The 17,291-nt window shown below is 41.1% G+C and overlaps 1 protein-coding gene and 1 pseudogene across 4 annotated transcripts in view; one reads left to right on the top strand and one right to left on the bottom strand.

Moving 5' to 3' along the window:
* LOC120096625 (uncharacterized) overlaps positions 1–17,291 on the top strand; it is a 312,239-nt gene that overhangs the window by 27,845 nt on the left and 267,103 nt on the right. The gene's annotated exons all lie outside the window — the stretch shown is intronic.
* On the bottom strand, positions 6,529–7,610 carry Hmgb2l2 (high mobility group box 2 like 2; annotated as a pseudogene). The gene has a single exon (XR_015637066.1). The product of XR_015637066.1 is annotated as a high mobility group box 2 like 2, transcript variant X2 (transcript).

Raw genomic sequence — 17,291 nt, 5'->3', positions numbered from 1 at the left:
AAGGTCAAGGAAGCTCATGGAGATAAAACTCAATAGTACAGGGATAGATGGAAAGGGAGCTGGAGTTTTCTGTGGTTAGATAGAATGTTACAAGACATTTACAGCTTATAGCTGGATTGGAGTAGGACCTTGAAGGAGTATGTTTTACCAGGCAGGTATGAATCTGACTCCAGCTGCAGAAAGGAAGGTGATAGATAATTCTTTCTGGCCTTTCATCATGCTAAGGAATATTCCTCCAGCAAGGGAGCTTATGCTCTGTCTTTTTCAAGATGATAGTTACATGAGGTTGTACAATTGTTTAAAATTCTCTAAGCTGAGCTACTTAATGATCAGCGTGTTTTATTGATAATAGGCCTTGATAAAAACACACAAAAAATAAAAAAGTCAAAGAGGGAGGACTATTATTCTTTTAGCACTCACATCCATATGGTGCTGAGTCTGGGCAGCCATGGAATTCCCAGTACAGGACCTATTGTTCGGAGGAGGGGACAATCTATCCAGGTTTCCATAGCAGTAAGTGACTGAAGCAGAGGCACCATCAATGTTATTGGTCTCTTCTTGACCAAAGAGAAAGTCAAGAAAATTCCTCTGTGAATGTGGGACACATGTTGGGGAAACAAACAGGTTTTATTTCTCACACACAAACTTTCATAAATATGGATACCAAGACCTTATCCTTTAATGATATTCAGCATAGATGAGTGATGTCTACAGAGGTTGTGAGAGGATGGATTAGAGGCTTGCATTCAAGTAATTTGCTTGCTGCTCCTGGGTGAAGTTTTTGCATGAAGAATGAGGATAGGAATTGGATTCTCATGGATGCTGTGAGTTTTCTCCCAGAGCAAGAGAAGTCATTATGGAGGTCCTGGGAATGTCCAGGCATACTGGACTGGAGAGGAGATTCCATTTCTCCCTGTGGCTCTCAGAGGTGCAGGTGGTATGGGAGAGACAAAACTGAGGCTTCGTTCTCAGAGGCTGGGCAGCAATGGAAATTTCATCATGAAAACATGGATGGAGCCAGGTAAAACCTGTGCAGAGGATAACGAGAACTGACTGGTTTAGGAGGTGATCATGAACTTCTGATCGTATGAAGGTCTAGAACGAGGGCCTTTATGAAGACTATGCTGCTCTTGAAGTGTACACTTTGTTTGGACCATGGATAAAATGCCTTAAATGGACAAATTCCAACATCTGTTAAGGAATGAAAATAGATTTTTTAATACAATATATTCTGATTATGGTTTTCTCTTTGTCAGCAACTCCCAGGTCCTTCCTACTTCTCTACCCACCCAAATCCACACCCCTTCTTCTCTTTCTTACTCCAGTATTAAGCAGGCATCAACAAATAATAATAATAAAGTAGAAACAACAACAACAACAAAACCAGAATAAGACAAAATAAATAAACAGAAGTTAGGGAGCCAAACAAAAAGTTCAAGAAACCTAAACATATAAATGCAGAGACATATGTACGTGCGCGCGCGCGCACACACACACACACACACACACACACACACACACACACAGTCCCATTAAAATACAAACCGGAAACTATAATATATACACAAAGAACTTGTAAGTTCCTTAATGGTTTATTATGAAGCAAAGAACTAAGAATGCCATTGAGTTTTGTGTTAGCTATCTACTGCTGGGTGTGGGCCTGCCCTTGAGAGTAGTTTGAGTTCCCAGTGAGACTCCCTGGGAGAAAGCGAATTGTCTCTTTGTGAGGGGTTGTCAATTGGGAAATTCTAGCATCTTTAATATCTTGCCTTCCTCGAGGTCAGGCCTGGTGCCAAGGCTTGAGGTCCAAGGGTTAGACGTTCTTCCTGCTTTTCTAGCCTACTTCGGATTCCCTCTGGAACAATGCTACGGCCCTCTCTTCTTCTGGGATGACCACTGTGGGACCAGTCACAACTTGCCTGAGATCACAGTCTCAGTTTTTAACTGCAGTCTTCATAATTCTGACTTTAGTCATCCTTAACTAATTTTGCCTAGTTTGAACAAAAGTCAACTACCTTAGCCAAGAAAATGCAGTTCGTGGTCAATCTGAACAGCCTGTATTAGCTCAAAGAGCCCCCCCCCCTCTACCCTTCCTGACTGTTACATAAAATCCTTTTGCCTGTCTGCCATTTTGCTTCTCTCCCTGGACCCTCCAAGAGATGGCCTAGGCAGTTTGATCCCTAATAAACCTTTCTTTCTGTCTATGGAATGGTCCAGTTTGCTAGCATCACTGCTCCTTTGTTTACAGTTCCTCATCCAAAAAGAGTATTCCATTGTAGAAAGATACTGCCATCTGTCCATTCTCATGCTACAATGCCTTTTGAGCTCAGATGGCTACTAATGTGACTGGTAGAGGGTCTATTTTATTTTGCTTACATATGCCAATACTTTCTTCCCTTGTATGTACCAACTGGTATAAAAAGTATTCCTGTCTTCTCAAATTCTCAGGGTTGGGAAGAGGAATAAATTTTGAGTATCTTGTCTTTGTTGATTTACAATATTTCTACCAAAGTGCCATTGATTGGGTGGCTTAAAAGAAGCAGAAATTTATTGATTACAGTTCTGGAGGCTGGGAAGCCCAAGGTTAGGGATGAAGAATTGTTGGATTTTGGTGAACATGTCTTTCTAGGTCACAGATTACCAACATTGTGACATATCCTTAACAGGTAGAGGAGGGGATGGAAGAGGGGAAAGGAGGGATAATACTTGAAATGCAAATACACAAACTATTCAATAAAAATGCTATAATAAAAAAAGAAAAAAGGTTGCAGGGGTATGTGAGTTGAATTGGACTTCTTTGGCAGGGTAATTCATAATTTCATTGATGAAGGTTCAAACCATACATTATAAACATTCACCAATATCTACTTCCAAATACCTTTATTACATTGGGTTAGGTTTTCAATTATAAACTGTGTTGGAGCACAAACATTCAGTCAACAGGCCTCTATCTAAAGAAATTATGATCCTCTATGACAATGACAAAGATTATGCCTAAGACTAGAGAGTTCTATCATTTGTTTTTTGTTTTTTTTTTTAATTATTTCACTTTACAACCCGATCACAGTCTCCCTCTCTCCTCTCCTCCCATTCCCACCCTTATAAATCCTTCTGCCCATTGCCCCTCCCTTTCTCCTCAGAGAATAGGATCCACCCTTGGGTACCACCCCACTCTGGGACATCTAGTCCCAGCAGGACTAGGTACACTCCCTCCTACTGAGGCCCAACTACACAATCAAGGTAGGGGGAGGGGATCCAATGGCAGGGAAAGAAACTGAGACAGCCCCTGCTCCACTTGTTAGGGAACCCACACAAAGGCCAAGCTGCACATTTTCTACAAATGTGAAGGGGACCTAGATTCAGCCCCTGCATGCTCCTGGTGGGTGGCTAAGCTGTGAGAGCCACCACTGTCCCAGGTGAGTTGACCCGGTGGGGCTTCTTATGCTGCCTTTGACCCATCCTGCTTGCTCAGTTCTCTTCCCTACTCTTCAACAAGACTTCCTTAGCCCTGCCTGATGTTTGACTGTGGATCTCTGCATGTTTCCATCAGCTGCTGGATGAAGCCTATGAGGAGACAGTTATGCTAGGCTCCTGTCTGCAAGCATAGCAGAGTATCATTAATAGTGTCAGGGGTTGACTGTCTCACATGGGATGAATCTTGAGTTGGGACAATTATTGGTTGACTGTTCCCTCAGTCTCTGCTCCATCTTTAACCCTGCACATTTTGTAGGTAAGACAAATTATGTATTTAAGGTTTTGTGCATGGATTGAAGTTCCCTTCCCTTTGCTATAGGCGGTGGTCACTTCAGTCTCTGTATCCTTCTGGTAGGAATCTCAGCTAGAGTCACTCCAGTAGACTTTCAGTATCCTTTCCCATTCTAGGCCTCCAGCTAGTCCCAGAGGTGGCCCCCCACCCCCATTTCCATTCTCATTCTCAGCCCTCTCACCTCCCAACATGATGGCTACCCTGTTCCCCTCCTCCCCTCCTCTCCTATCCAGTTCCTTCTCTCTGGCCACCTTCAATGCCTATTTTGTCCCCCCATCTGAGTTGCACATCCACCCTTGGGGGTCCCTTATAATCCAGTTTCTTTGGGTCTGTGGACTGTAGTGTGGTTATTTTAATGACTGCATGTGGCACCACCATCATGCCCAATTAAGCAGGTGAGAGTACCAAGGCATACAAATTGAATGACCAGTACAAACTAAAGCAGAGTTTAAACTCAGGCAATCTGGTCCAAAAGCAAGATCTCTCCACGTGTTTCATCAGTTCTCCTCACAGAAACAAGAAAATCTGATTAGAAGGGACTCAATCTTTAACCATCCTTATACCATTGTAAAATCTCTGTGTGTTTGTAAAGTTAGAATTTCATGGCTGTCTTTTCCCCTTCCAAGGTTACATATGATCATACACTGCAAAACTACCTCCAAGAAAGGAATTGAAAATATTCTTTTGAGAGTAGTCCTGTCATTCTGTGGCTCCCAGTGAAGCTCTTCCACACCTTGCTCTCTGGTTCTGATGGGCTCTGATTTTCCCTGAAGTACTCTTGGCTTCTGAAATCTTATGAGATGTAAGGTCATGATTGAGTGCGTACTGTGTTTCAAAAAGTTGAAAATGAAAATCTCAATTTTATTAGCAGAGTGAAAATATCTGTTTTTCACATTCTGTCTCTGGAGATATTGAGGTCCTAGTAGCTCAGGCAGGAGGCAAGTTTTGTTCACAAGTTCCTAATGCCAGGGGTCTAGAGTGAAAGCACACAGGGGTATTTGGGGGAAGGAGTTAATCAGTACCATATTTAACTGAATTGTTTTCCACCAAATCTGAGGGCTAAAGGTGAAATGGGTAGATACCACAAATAATTGCTTTATTTCCAGGGTGAGTCGTTCCTGGCCTGGGGCACTAGGTGTGGATCTCAGTTTGATTTCATTACATTCCTATGTTGTTCCTGCTTTGGCATAGAGATAATTTCCTTTTTTTTAAAATTTATTTTTCTTGGCTAATTTATGTATTAACATTTTAAATGTTATCCTTTTTCTCCCTTCTCCCATACCTCCTCCTCCTGCTTCTATGGAGATGTTTCCACTCCCACCCACCCACTTCCACCTCAATGCCCTGGCATTCCCCTACATTGGGAGAATGAGCCTTCACAAGACCAATGGATTTTACTCCTATTGATGCTGGAAAAAGCCATGCTCTGCTACATGTATGACTGAAGTCATGGGTCCCTCCGTGTGTTCTCATTGATTGGTATTTAGTTCCTGAGAGCTCTGGTGGCGTCTGGTTGGATGATATGGTTGTTCTTCCTGTGGGGTTGCAAATCCCTTCAATTCCTTCAGTCCTTTCTCTAATTCCTTCATTGAGGTCCCCTTGTTCAGTACAATGGTTAGATGTAAGCATGCTCAACTGTATCAGTAGGGTTCTGGGAGCACCTCTCAGGAGATACCCATATCTGGCTCCTGTCAGCAAGCACTTCTTGGCATCAACAATAGTTAGAGGGTTTGGTGGCTGCATATAGGACAGATCCCTAGGTGGCATAGTCTGTGGATGACCTTTCCTTAAGGTCTGCCTTTAGATGTTACTTGACCTTTTTCCCTGACTGCTTTTAATATCCTTTCTTTGTTTTGTGTATTTGGTGTTTTGATCAATATGTGACAGGAGGAATTTCGTTTCTAGTCTAATCTAATTTGGAGATCCGTAGGGCTTCTTGTATGATTATGGGCATCTCTTTTTTATAGATTAGGTAAGTCTTCTTCTATAATTTTGTTGAAGATATTTACTGGCCCTTTAAGTTGCGAATAATCTTCACTCTCTTCTATACCTATTGTTCTTAGGTTTGGTCTTCTCATTGTGTCCTGGATTTCCTGTATGTTTCCAGGTTAGGAGCTTTTTGCTTTTTGCATTTTCTTTGAAGGTTTTGTCAATGTTTCCTATGGTATCTTCTGCCCCTGAGATTGTCTCTTCTATCTCTTGTATTCTGTTGGTAATGCTTGCATCTATGACTCCTAATCTTTTTCCTAGGTTTTCTATCTCCAGGCTTGTCTCCCTTTGTGATTTTGTTATTTTTTCTATTTCCATTTTTAGATCCTGTATAGTTTTGTTCAATTTCTTCACCTGTTTGATTGTGTTTTCGTGTAATTCTTTAAGAGATTTTTGTGTTTCCTATTTAAGTGCTTCTACCTGTTTATCTATGTTTTCCTGTATTTCATTAAGGGAGTTACTTATGTCCTTTTTAAAGTCCTCTAACATCATCATGAGTTGTGAATTTAAATCCAAATCTTGGTTTTCTAGTGTGCTGGGATATTCAGGGCTTACTGTAGTGGGGGACCTGGGTTCTGATGATGCCAAGTGACCTTGGTTTCTGTTTCTCAGGTTCTTGCCCTTGTGTCTAGCCATCTGCTTATCTCTGGTGTTGACTGATCTTGCTGTCTCTTGACAGTGGCTTGACCCTCCTGTAAGCCCGTGTGGGCCATCCACCTGGGTTCAATCAACTACCCTTACCAGTGTGAGAAATTTTCTCCTTACCTCTATTCTTTTTTTTTAATATACATTATTTTATTACAATTTAAAAAAAAACAAAAATGCAACATCCTAAAAAAAATTCTTTTACTGGTAATACAAATTCCTATGAAGTTTTTTTTTTGCTATCATAAGAAATTAAAGAAACCATTAAATATTTAGAAACATTCAACATCAAAAGCTTTAAATCTAACTGTACGTTGTAGCCCCTGAAAAAGCTACAAACTCTTTTTAAAAAGTATTTTCTCTACAAAGAATCTCATCAGCTATACAAAAATCTGTAGTTTTTATACTGAAGCTAATGTTGAGCTGCACTTGAATTTCACATTCTTAGCAAAATAATTGCCTGAGCACATATACTCCACACTTTAGGACAGATAGTTATTCTTCATCCTCATCTTCCTCCTCTTCATCTTCACCATCTTCTTCCTCCTCCTCTTCCTCATCTTCTGGTTCATTCTTCTTCTTTGAGCCTGTTGGCCTACCAGGACCCTTCTTTCCTACTTCACTTTTGCCCTTGGCACGGTATGCAGCAATATCCTTTTCATACTTCTCCTTTAGTTTAGCTGCTTTCTGCTCATACGGTTGTTTATCTTTGGCAGATTGCTCAGACCACATCTCCCCCAGTTTCTTTGCAGTATCTCCAATAGACAGGCCGGGGTGTTCACTTTTGATCTTTGGGCGATGTTCAGAGCAAAACAGGAAGAAGGCAGACGGTGGTCTCTTGGGAGCATTTGGATCTTTTTTCTTTCCTTTCTTATTACCTTTGGGAGGAACATAGTTCTTCATCTCCCTGTCATAACGAGCTTTGTCGCTCTTGGCCAAATCTTCAAACTTCGACTTTTCCTTGGCAGACATGGTCTTCCATCTCTCCGAACATTTCTTCGAGAACTCAGCGAAGTTGACCGACGAGTCGGGATGCTTCTTCTTGTGCTCCTCCCGGCAGGTCTGCACGAAGAAGGCGTACAAGGACATCTTGCCCCGCGGCTTGTTGGGGTCCCCCTTGCCCATGATGACGGCGCAGCGTCTACCTGGCGCGAGCTCTTCCCTCAGACCTCCACAGAGAGACTTCCTTCCCCAAGCTCCGGCGAGAACTGCCCTTACCTCTATTTTATTCAAACAAATAGAATTGTACTTATTTTAACAAAATTGGCTTTTGTAACAGAGGCACATTTGCATTCTGCTTTTTATGCTTAACTTTCTCTTGTCAGCATTATATTATAGCATTAAAAATTCTTGAAAATGTGATTTTTAATAGGAACATGGTTTTCTGATTTGGGGGTATGTCATAGTTTGTTTAACTGTTTGTGGCATGGAATGAAGGAAGCATGTTCAATCCCTTCCTTCTCCCTTCCTTCACTCTTTTGTATGAATATGTGTTAATTCTAAGAACCAGTGGTTGCCACTGCTGTATTACTGTGCATGTTTATACTGGTTATTGATCATGTATACTCTACTTTTATCTTTCCACTCTCCAGCACATTCCCAGTCTTTAATAGTTTCCATTTTTAACTTAAAAGTGGGCAAGTGAGTCATTTTATATGTTCTCAAGGGGAGGGAAATGATCTTCAACAATCTTAAATGTGTTACTTTTTGTTCAAAGCTCTGGATTGATTTTTTTCCCCTGTAGGTCACAGATGTTCACACACCAAGGAAAGAATGCGTCTGCTCTGTGATCATATTGCTTTAATTACCATGCTTTCTTGTGCTTTCCTTTGCCCCTACTCTGTTCCCACAGACAATTGCAAAATCCACTTTGTTCTGTGCTTCCTTTTTGCCACCACCTCATTTTAAAACCAATAACTTGCTTATCCTGCCTGACTTCTGTATCATCTGCCTATTTTCTTCATCTTTAAAGTATTTTGTTAATCCCAACTTTTATTTTTACTTCCTTCTTTTCTTTTATTCTTCCTTCCTTGTTCTTTCTCTCCCTCTTTTACTCTCTCCTTCCCTCCATTTCTTTCAACTTTAATAAAGTATAATTGACAGATTAAAAAAAATCACATATATTTCCCATTGTAATGTGATGCTTTGATGTCAAAGTTAATCAAGCTAATGGTATCATCCATCACTTCACATTGTTGTATTTTTTGTCAGGGATAGCATTTAAATGCAATCTTAGGCAGTTTGTTTTCACATGTCTGATGTATCATCATTTGCTATCACCATGTTGCCGTATCTTAAACCAGTTAAGTAAACTGGAACAGGGTAGATGAGAAACTTGTTTGAGAAACTTTCTTCATAAAGCAAAGCACTGTGGTGTCTTGAGTAGGAATGATCTGTTGCCACGCTCTGCTACAGGCAAGTGTGATGGTCATAGACTCACCCTCTGAATCTGTAAGCCACAATAAACTACTTCTTCTATAGGTTGTCTTGGTCATGGCATCTTATTACAGCAATAGAAAATTAATTACAATAGCATCTTATAGTTTGTGAATCCTAGCCTGTCCCGATGAAGGCAGATAGAAATGACCCTAGGTCCATTGAGATTCACTCATACCTCAGAGCCTATTTGAGGAATTTCTTTCTTCCCATAGAAATAGAGTAGACAGCACAGTGTGACACAGTGCAGACAAGAAAGGCAAGTAGAAGCTGGTCACATAAATCCCACCTTGCCCCTGACTTGCAGGGGTCCTCAGATTCATGTAAATCATCTGAACATTAACTTACTCACGTGTAGTTTAGTAGTAATTATGGGCCATGTGGTTTGGCACGAGCTAAAAGGCATTTATTTAAGTGTTGAGATTGGTCCTGGAAAGTCAAAGCAGTCAATAAATGGTAACGAGGAACATTTTACCTGTTTGTCTTACCTTATTCTTATGTCAGTGTTCATGTTTCTGTGACTAGAAGGTAAAAATGAAAGAATAATAGGATGGACCCTTGTTTATATGTATCTGTATAAACTAGGTACATTTGGGCTTACATTAAGGTATTGGAGCTTTGATCACAGGACTCAATAAGAAATAGAGGGTCAAGTGTTAGTATCTTAACTGGCATATTTGGAGAGAAGACCATAACTTTCTACATTCTCCATGCTCATAGAGTGGGTCTGGAGTGCACGCTCTTTTTTGGAAGCTCTCTGATGGACTGGGACTGGAGCAGCCATCCTCACTCATTCAGATCGATGTGACATTCCTTCCACATCTTCAGCTGTTCTCTGGGAGCCAAATATGTCTGTACCAGGTGCAGAAAAGTCCTTTGCTGTGAAGAACAGTGTGTAGTAATAATACCTCCTCCCAAATGCAGCCATCTCCTCTCAGAGTAGTGCACTTCCGGCCTGACTGGTTACTCCATGCTATTCTTTCAGGCTGAACAGCAGCGGGACTGAATCACCTTTCCAGCAGCACCTTGTGGCTCTTTGCTAATTATTTTATGATGCCAGGTCAGCTATAAAGTTGTCTTTCCTGTTGTTTTCTAGCCCAAAGCCACATAACCAAAAAGACCATTTCTTAAAACAGAATGTGATTGCGTAGCCTGTCAGAGGGGAGAGTTTGGAGCCCTCTGGCTGGGTTGCTCTGCATTCTTCTTACTTCCACTTCCTTTTCCTCATTCTATGTTTTGCTTTTCTTGGAATATTCCTGTTGTTGATGTACCAAACCACAACAAGTTGAGTGCTTTAGGGCAGCTGGAATGCCGTCTCCATGGTTCGGCTGTAGGAGATGACCAGGTCCACTTCCTCCCAGCTTCTCTTGTTGCCAGTCAAACCTCCACAGTTCAAGAAATGATGCCTTTCGAACCACTACTTTAATTGTCAGTTACTTTTCTATTTGAGCCTGTGAGTCTTCTATAATGAAGACACCAGCCGTATTATATTAAGGACTAACCCTGCTCTTTGATTTCATCTTAACTAATAGCAACTAATCATTTGTGAATGTACTGGCTGGTTTTGAGTGTCTATTTGACACAAGCTGTAGTTATCACAGGGAAAGAAGTCTCTCCTTGAGGAAATGCCTCCATGAGCTCCAGATGTAAGGCATTTTTTCAATTAGTGATCAAGGGTGGGAGGGCCTATTCTGGGTGGTACCATCTTGGGTTGGCAGTCTCAAGTTCTGTAAGAAAGTAAGCCGAACAAGTCAGGGGAAGGAAGCCAGTCAGTAACATCACTCCACAGCCTTTGCACTAGTCCTGACTTCCTTTGATGATGAACAGCAATGTGGAACTATAAGCTGAATAAATCCTTTCCTCCCTAACTTGCTTTTTGGTCATGATATTTGTGCAGAAATAGAAACCCTAGCAGATGCTTCAATATACAGAAATCCATCAACATTATCCAATATATAAACAAACTCAAAGGAAAAACCCACACGATCATTAGATGCTGAGAAAGCATTTGACAAATTCAACACCCCTTCATGATAAAAGTTCTGAAAAGATCGGAAATTCAAGGCCCATACCTAAACATAATAAAAGCAATATACAGCAAACCAGTAGCTAACATTAAACTAAATGGGGAGAAACTTGAAGCAATCCCACTAAAATCAGGGACTAGACAAGGCTACCCACTCTTTTCTTACTTATTCCATACAGCACTTGAAGTTCTAGCCAGAGCAATCAGACAACAAAAGGAGGTCAAAGGGATACAAGTTGGAAAGGAAGAAGTCAAAATATCACTACTTGCAGATGATATGATAGTATATTTAAGTTACCCCAAAAGTTTTACCAGAGAACTACTAAGCCTTATAAACAACTTCAGCAAAGTGGCTGGCTATAAAATTAACTCAAACAAATCAGTAGCCTTCCTCTACTCAAAGGATAAACAGGCTGAGAAAGAAATTAGGGAAATGACACTTCACAATTGTCCCAAATAACATAAAATATCTCAGTGTGACTCTAACCAAGCAAATGAAAAATCTGTACGACAAGAAGTTCAAGTCTCTGAAGAAAGAAATTGAAGAAAATCTCAGAAAATGGAAAGACCTCCCATGCTAATGGATCGGCAGAATTAATATAGTAAAAGTGGCCATTTTGCCAAAAGCAATCTACAGATTCAATGCAATCCCCATCAAAATTCCTACTCAATTCTATAGAGATAGAAAGAGTAATTTGCAAATTCATTTGGAATAACAAAATACCCAGGATAGGGAAAACTATCCTCAACAACAAAAGAACTTCTGGAGGAATCACCTTCCCTGACCTCAAGCAGTATTACAGAGCAATAGTGTTAAAAACTGTATGGTGTTGGTACAGAGACAGGGAGGTAGATCAGTGGAATAGAATTGAAGACCCAGAAATGAACCCACACACCTAGGGTCACTTGATCTTTGACAAAGGGGCTAAAACCATCTAATAGAAAACATTTTCAACAAATGGTGCTGGTTCAACTGAAGGTCAGCATGTAGAAGAAGAATGCAAATCGACCTATTCTCATCACCCTGTACAAGGCTTAAGTCCAAGTGGATCAAGGACCTCCCCATCAAATCAGATACATTCAAACTTAGAGAAGAAAAAGTGGGGGAAGAGGAAAATTTCCTGAACAAAACACCAATGGCTTATGCTCTAAGATCAATAATTGACAAATGGGATCTCATAAAGCTGCAAAGCTTCTGTAAGGCGAAGGATGCTATCAGGACAAAACGGCCACCAACAGATTGGGAAAAGATCTTTACCAGTCCTACATCTGATAGAGGGCTAGTATCCAAAGTAAACAAAGAACTGAAGAAGTTAGACTCTAGAGAGCCAAATAACCCTATTAGAAATGGGGTAGAGAGCTAAACAAAGAATTCACAGCTGAGGAATGCCGAATGGCTGAGAAACACCTAAAGAAATGTTCAACATCTTTAGTCATAAGGGAAATGCAAATCAAAACAACCCTGAGATTTCACCTCACACCAGTGAGAATGGCTAAGATCAAAAACTCAGGTGACAGCAGATGCTGGCGAGGATGTGGAGAAAGAGGAACACTCCTCCATTGTTGGTGGGATTGCAGACTGGTAAAACCATTCTGGAAATCAGTCTGGAGGTTCCTCAGAAAATTGGACATTGAACTGCCTGAGGACCCAGCTATACCTCTCTTGGGCATATACCCAAAAGATCCCCCAACATATAAAAGAGACACATGCTCCACTATGTTCACAGCAGCCTTGTTTATAATAGCGAGAAGCTGGAAAGAACCCAGATGCCCTTCAACAGAGGAATGGATACAGAAAATGTGGTACATTACACAATGGAATATTACTCATTATCAATTATTGAGTCATTATCAAAAACAATGACTCAATGAAATTCATAGGCAAATGGATTGAATTAGAAAATATCATCCTGAGTGAGGTAACCCAATCACCAAAAAACACACATGGTATGCACTCATTGATAAGTGGATATTAGCCCAAAAGCTTGAATCGAATTACCCAAGATACGATCCACAGAACACATGAAGCTCAAGAAGAAGGAGGACCAAAGTGGGGATGCTTCACTCCTTCTTAAAAGGGGGAACAAAAAATCCATAGGAGGGGATATGGCAGCAAAGTTTAGAGCTGAGACGGAAGGAATGGCCATTCAGAGTCTGCCCCACATGTGGCCAATACATATACAGCCACCAAAACTAAATAAGATTGATGAAGCTAAGAAGTGCATGCTGACAGGAACTGGAGAGACCCAGAGCATGTCAAATACAGAGGTGAATGCTAGCAACAAACCATTGAACTGAGCATGGGACCCCCGTTGGAGGAATTAGAGAAAGGATTGAAAGAGCTGAAGGGGCTTGCAACCCCACAAGAACAACAATGCCAATCAACCAGAACTCCCAGGGACTAAACCACTACCAAAGACTTCACATGGACAGACCCTTGGCTCCAGCTACATATGTAGCAGAGGATGGCCCTGTTGGGCACCAAAGGAAGGAGAAGCCATGGTCCTGTCAAGATTGGACCCCCCAGTATAATGGAATGTTGGGGGGGGAGGTGCAGGAAGGGGATGTGGATGGGAAGGGGAACACCCTTATAGAAGTGGAGGGGGAGGGGACAGGGGGCTTATGGACATGAAACTGGGAAAGGCAATAACATTTGAAATGTAAATAAAGAAATATCCAATTAAAAAGAAAGAAAGAAAGGAATGAGCGTAGGAAAACAGCAACTTCATCATTTAGGGGCTCAGGCAGGTGTTGAAATCAGTTTGAGCCTTGCTGTAAGCTGTAACATGTCTTATAAAACTGGGTTTTCAGCCTGTGTCTTTCCCCTGAAGGAGTCGACTTTTATAGGCAGTATTTGATGTTATTCAGAGTGAAAGCTCAGAGATAGGATGGTTCAGCCTTAGTACGAGCACCTAAGCAGCACTGGGTGTCAGGCTCCATTCACAAGGCATGAACTGATATTTTTTCCATGATTGAAATGGGTCCTATCCTTTATCATAGTTAACAAGAATTGTGAGAGCATATTAAAAACACAGAAAAAAAAAAAGAAACCCTGACTAAGACAGTGGATGAAGTCCTATATTGTAATGAATCTGGGTTAGAATGTGGATATTATTTTGGAGGGAAAAAATTAAAATTATAATAGAAAGCACCCAAGGATAATTTATTTATGAAATCTTGGATGCGTTAGTATTTCCTATGATTGAGGCTGATTAAAAGCTCTTGAATAGTGTTCACTGGGATCTGGGAGACAACTTAGTTGGAAAATGCCAACTTTTAAAAGTTATACACGGTGGCATTCTTCTGTATGGCACCCCAGCACTCGGGTGGGTGGTAGAGATAGGCTGTAGTGAGAATTTTGGTTTGTTTGGGAAAACCACAGAAATATTATGGGAATATATTTTCATTTTAAACCCAGCTGTGGGATATGGAGCTGCTTCAGATTGTCTCTAACAGCTGACTATAATTTGCTTCGTGCTCTAGCAGGGGTGTGATTTTTCCAGCTGCAGATAGTTTTGGCAATTGAGCGGTTTTGAGTTCCAGGGTATATAAATGCTCGGGCCCCAAGAGATGGGGGTTGTTTGTGGGTTGCTGGTTGTTTGTTGTTTGTTAAGTAGTTGTGTACAAAGATGAAAATTATATGTCCTGCCAGTGAGGATCAAGCTTACCCCAAGGGACTTGACACCACAAATCAGCAGGAAGTAGTCTAACAATATTGTTGTCCCCCTTTTCCCCTTATCCATTTTTTCTTTCCTATCTAGTGTTTGGGTCTTGAAAGTGTAGGGAAAGGGTGGCGAATGGTGGAAGGAAGAAACCCAGAAAGTAGCCAAAGTCCAGCTATAATTAGCAGATTTCTGGAGCTCTCCAACCAGCCATTATAGCTGAATTTGTAATCTCCAGATTACATAGTGAGAGACCATGTCTCAAAAAATAAGGCAGAGAGTGAGAAGGCATCAGATATCAATCCCCAGCCTTAAATGTTTGCGTGCGCGCGCGCATACACACACACACACACACACACACACACACACACACACACACACACCCTCCCCTCTCCTTGTGTTTATTGTAGGTTATGGGGGGAAGACAGAGACTTGGGCTCAAACTTATGCTAGCTGCATGCACTTATGTTTGGGCTTGAGCATTTTCTTTGAGCTATGTTGACTGGTTCAGTGATCACAGTCTATAATTTTAGTACAATGTCAGTATCCCACCAAGAAAGGGAAGAAATCACATCTCAGTGAGTCACGGCACATGTTCAATGGTCTCCCTTATTCTCGCAACACCTCTTCTGTGACAAAGCTCTTGTTTCCAAGAGTGGAGGAAAATATTACAGGGCCATATGAAAAGTATAGCAAGAAAGTTAAAATCCCGAGGTAATTCTTCTCAGAAAATCCTGTCCTCTTTTAGCTAAATAGGGAAACTATGAAATTTACTGGAGACCTTGAGGGGTACAATACAGGCAATGTGGCATGAAATGTTCTACTCCTTTATTTGGTGTGTTTCATCTGAAGTGCTTCAGGTGCTATGCTGATTTTATAAATTATGCTGTCTATGGAATATTCACTCTCTTGTCATTTTTCTTCTCCATTTCCAAATTTCATGGAGGCACAGCGTCTAGCTTGAGGGTCTGTAGTGGTTTGAATATGCTTGGCCCAGGGGGTGGAGGTGTGGTCTTGTTGGAGTAGATATGGCCAAGTTGGAGGAAATTTGTCACTGTGGGAGTGGGCTTTGAAGTTTCACCCAGTGTGGTTAGTTTTCTCCTGGATATAGTCAAACTGGGATGAAGAACTCTGAGCTCCTTCTGGGCCATGCTTACCTGGAAGCTACCATGCTTCTGCCTTGATGATAATGGACTGAACCTTTGACCCTGTAAGCCAGCCCTGATTAAATGTTGTCCTTTGTTAGTGTTGCTTTGGTGATGGTGTCTGTTCACAGCAGGAAAACCCAAACTAAGACAGGGTCTCTGGTAAATATACTTAAGTGTTCTGAGATTTTTTTTTTGAGGCTTTTTCATATGTGTGTGTGTGTGTGTGTGTGTGTGTGAAGTGGGCCCTCAGTTTCCTTAACTTGACAATGAAGCATTTGGATTTATGCAGATTCTCTTCCATGTCCAAGTCTCTAGGTCTCTGGTTTGTAATGACTTTTCTAAATTACCTTCAAGTGTTGGTCAGGGCATTAGCATGCATTTGGGATGCTGATATGAGTTGGTGGTTTTCTCAGTTCTTCTGCTAAAAGTTTTCTGCTGTATGCAGGGTTTTCCCTAGTCTTTGACCTCCACGCACTTCATGGTTGTCAATGCCCGTGGCTTAGCAGTCACCTTGTAAAATGAAACGGCAACTTTGAATTTCTTTCTGTCAACATTTATGCTCTCCAAAGGCTGTCCCAGAGGTTGCTGATGAGGGGTATGGTCCAATGTGATCTTTAATATTTGTGTAGCTCTTTATACTTTCACAACGAATTCATGAGCATTCTTCTATTTAATCCCCACCATAGTCTGGAGATAGATTCTCATGGCATTACTGGTCTCATTTGAGGAATGAGAAAACCTAGGAACATTGAAACTATGCCATCTTAACAAGGTCACAGAGTAAGCTAGTGCCAGACGGAGGACCAGAATACAAATTTTCTGGCTTGTAGTTCAGGTTTCTTTCCACTACATTACATTTGAACGGAACTACAAGATGAAGAAAGAAAAGACTTTAACATATACAGACTTCATGCCAGACAATTTACCAGACAGGATTAAAACTATTTCAGCATGGATTTGATTCCAAGGGCTGAATATTTCCATTCTCCAATGTGTCCTTACTGATGCTTGGCAGCAGACGATAAGCCTGACATATGCCACATAAACTTCATCAAATTTGATTGGCTTCAAAGGACAAGTCAGACACTCACTTGTGTGGGCTCAGTGCATTTAAAAGGGAAAACTACCTCTTGGGATCATTTTGTGTTCTGCAAGGAAATTCCATTGTAGATGCTTGGAGGATGGAGGGAAACTGTAAGGAAATATGTTATATCTTCCTAAAGTACACCACTAAAAGATAGGAAGAGTTAAGGATGCTGCTTTCCTGTCTCCTGAATGGTGATGTGCTTTTGAAAGTTGCCAGGAAGTCTTTGTGGATTCTTGGTTCCCCAGTGGATGGGTTCACAGTTACATTGTGAGGGGCTGATCTGAAGAAAACATTATTAAATCTTTATAACCCAGTGCCTTCCTTATTTTCATCACTGACTGTGGGAAAATCAGATACGATTATGTAGGGGATTGTGTTATGGAAATGCAACTCAGCAAAAAACAAAACAAAACAAAACAAAGACATTGTGTCTTCATGAAAGAGTGACTCAGAGCACAGGAGCAAACTCCATATTTCTCACCCTGCTTGATGTGTCTGAGGCTTCCACAGGTGTTCTTTCTAGAATGCTGAA

This window comes from Rattus norvegicus, chromosome 14 (genome assembly GCF_021556685.1).
Source record: "Rattus norvegicus strain SHRSP/BbbUtx chromosome 14, alternate assembly SHRSP_T2T, whole genome shotgun sequence".
In the NCBI taxonomy this organism is placed as follows: domain Eukaryota; kingdom Metazoa; phylum Chordata; class Mammalia; order Rodentia; family Muridae; genus Rattus; species Rattus norvegicus.
Note: the sequence above shows the minus strand (reverse complement) of the source record. Positions and strands in the feature narration are given on the sequence as shown.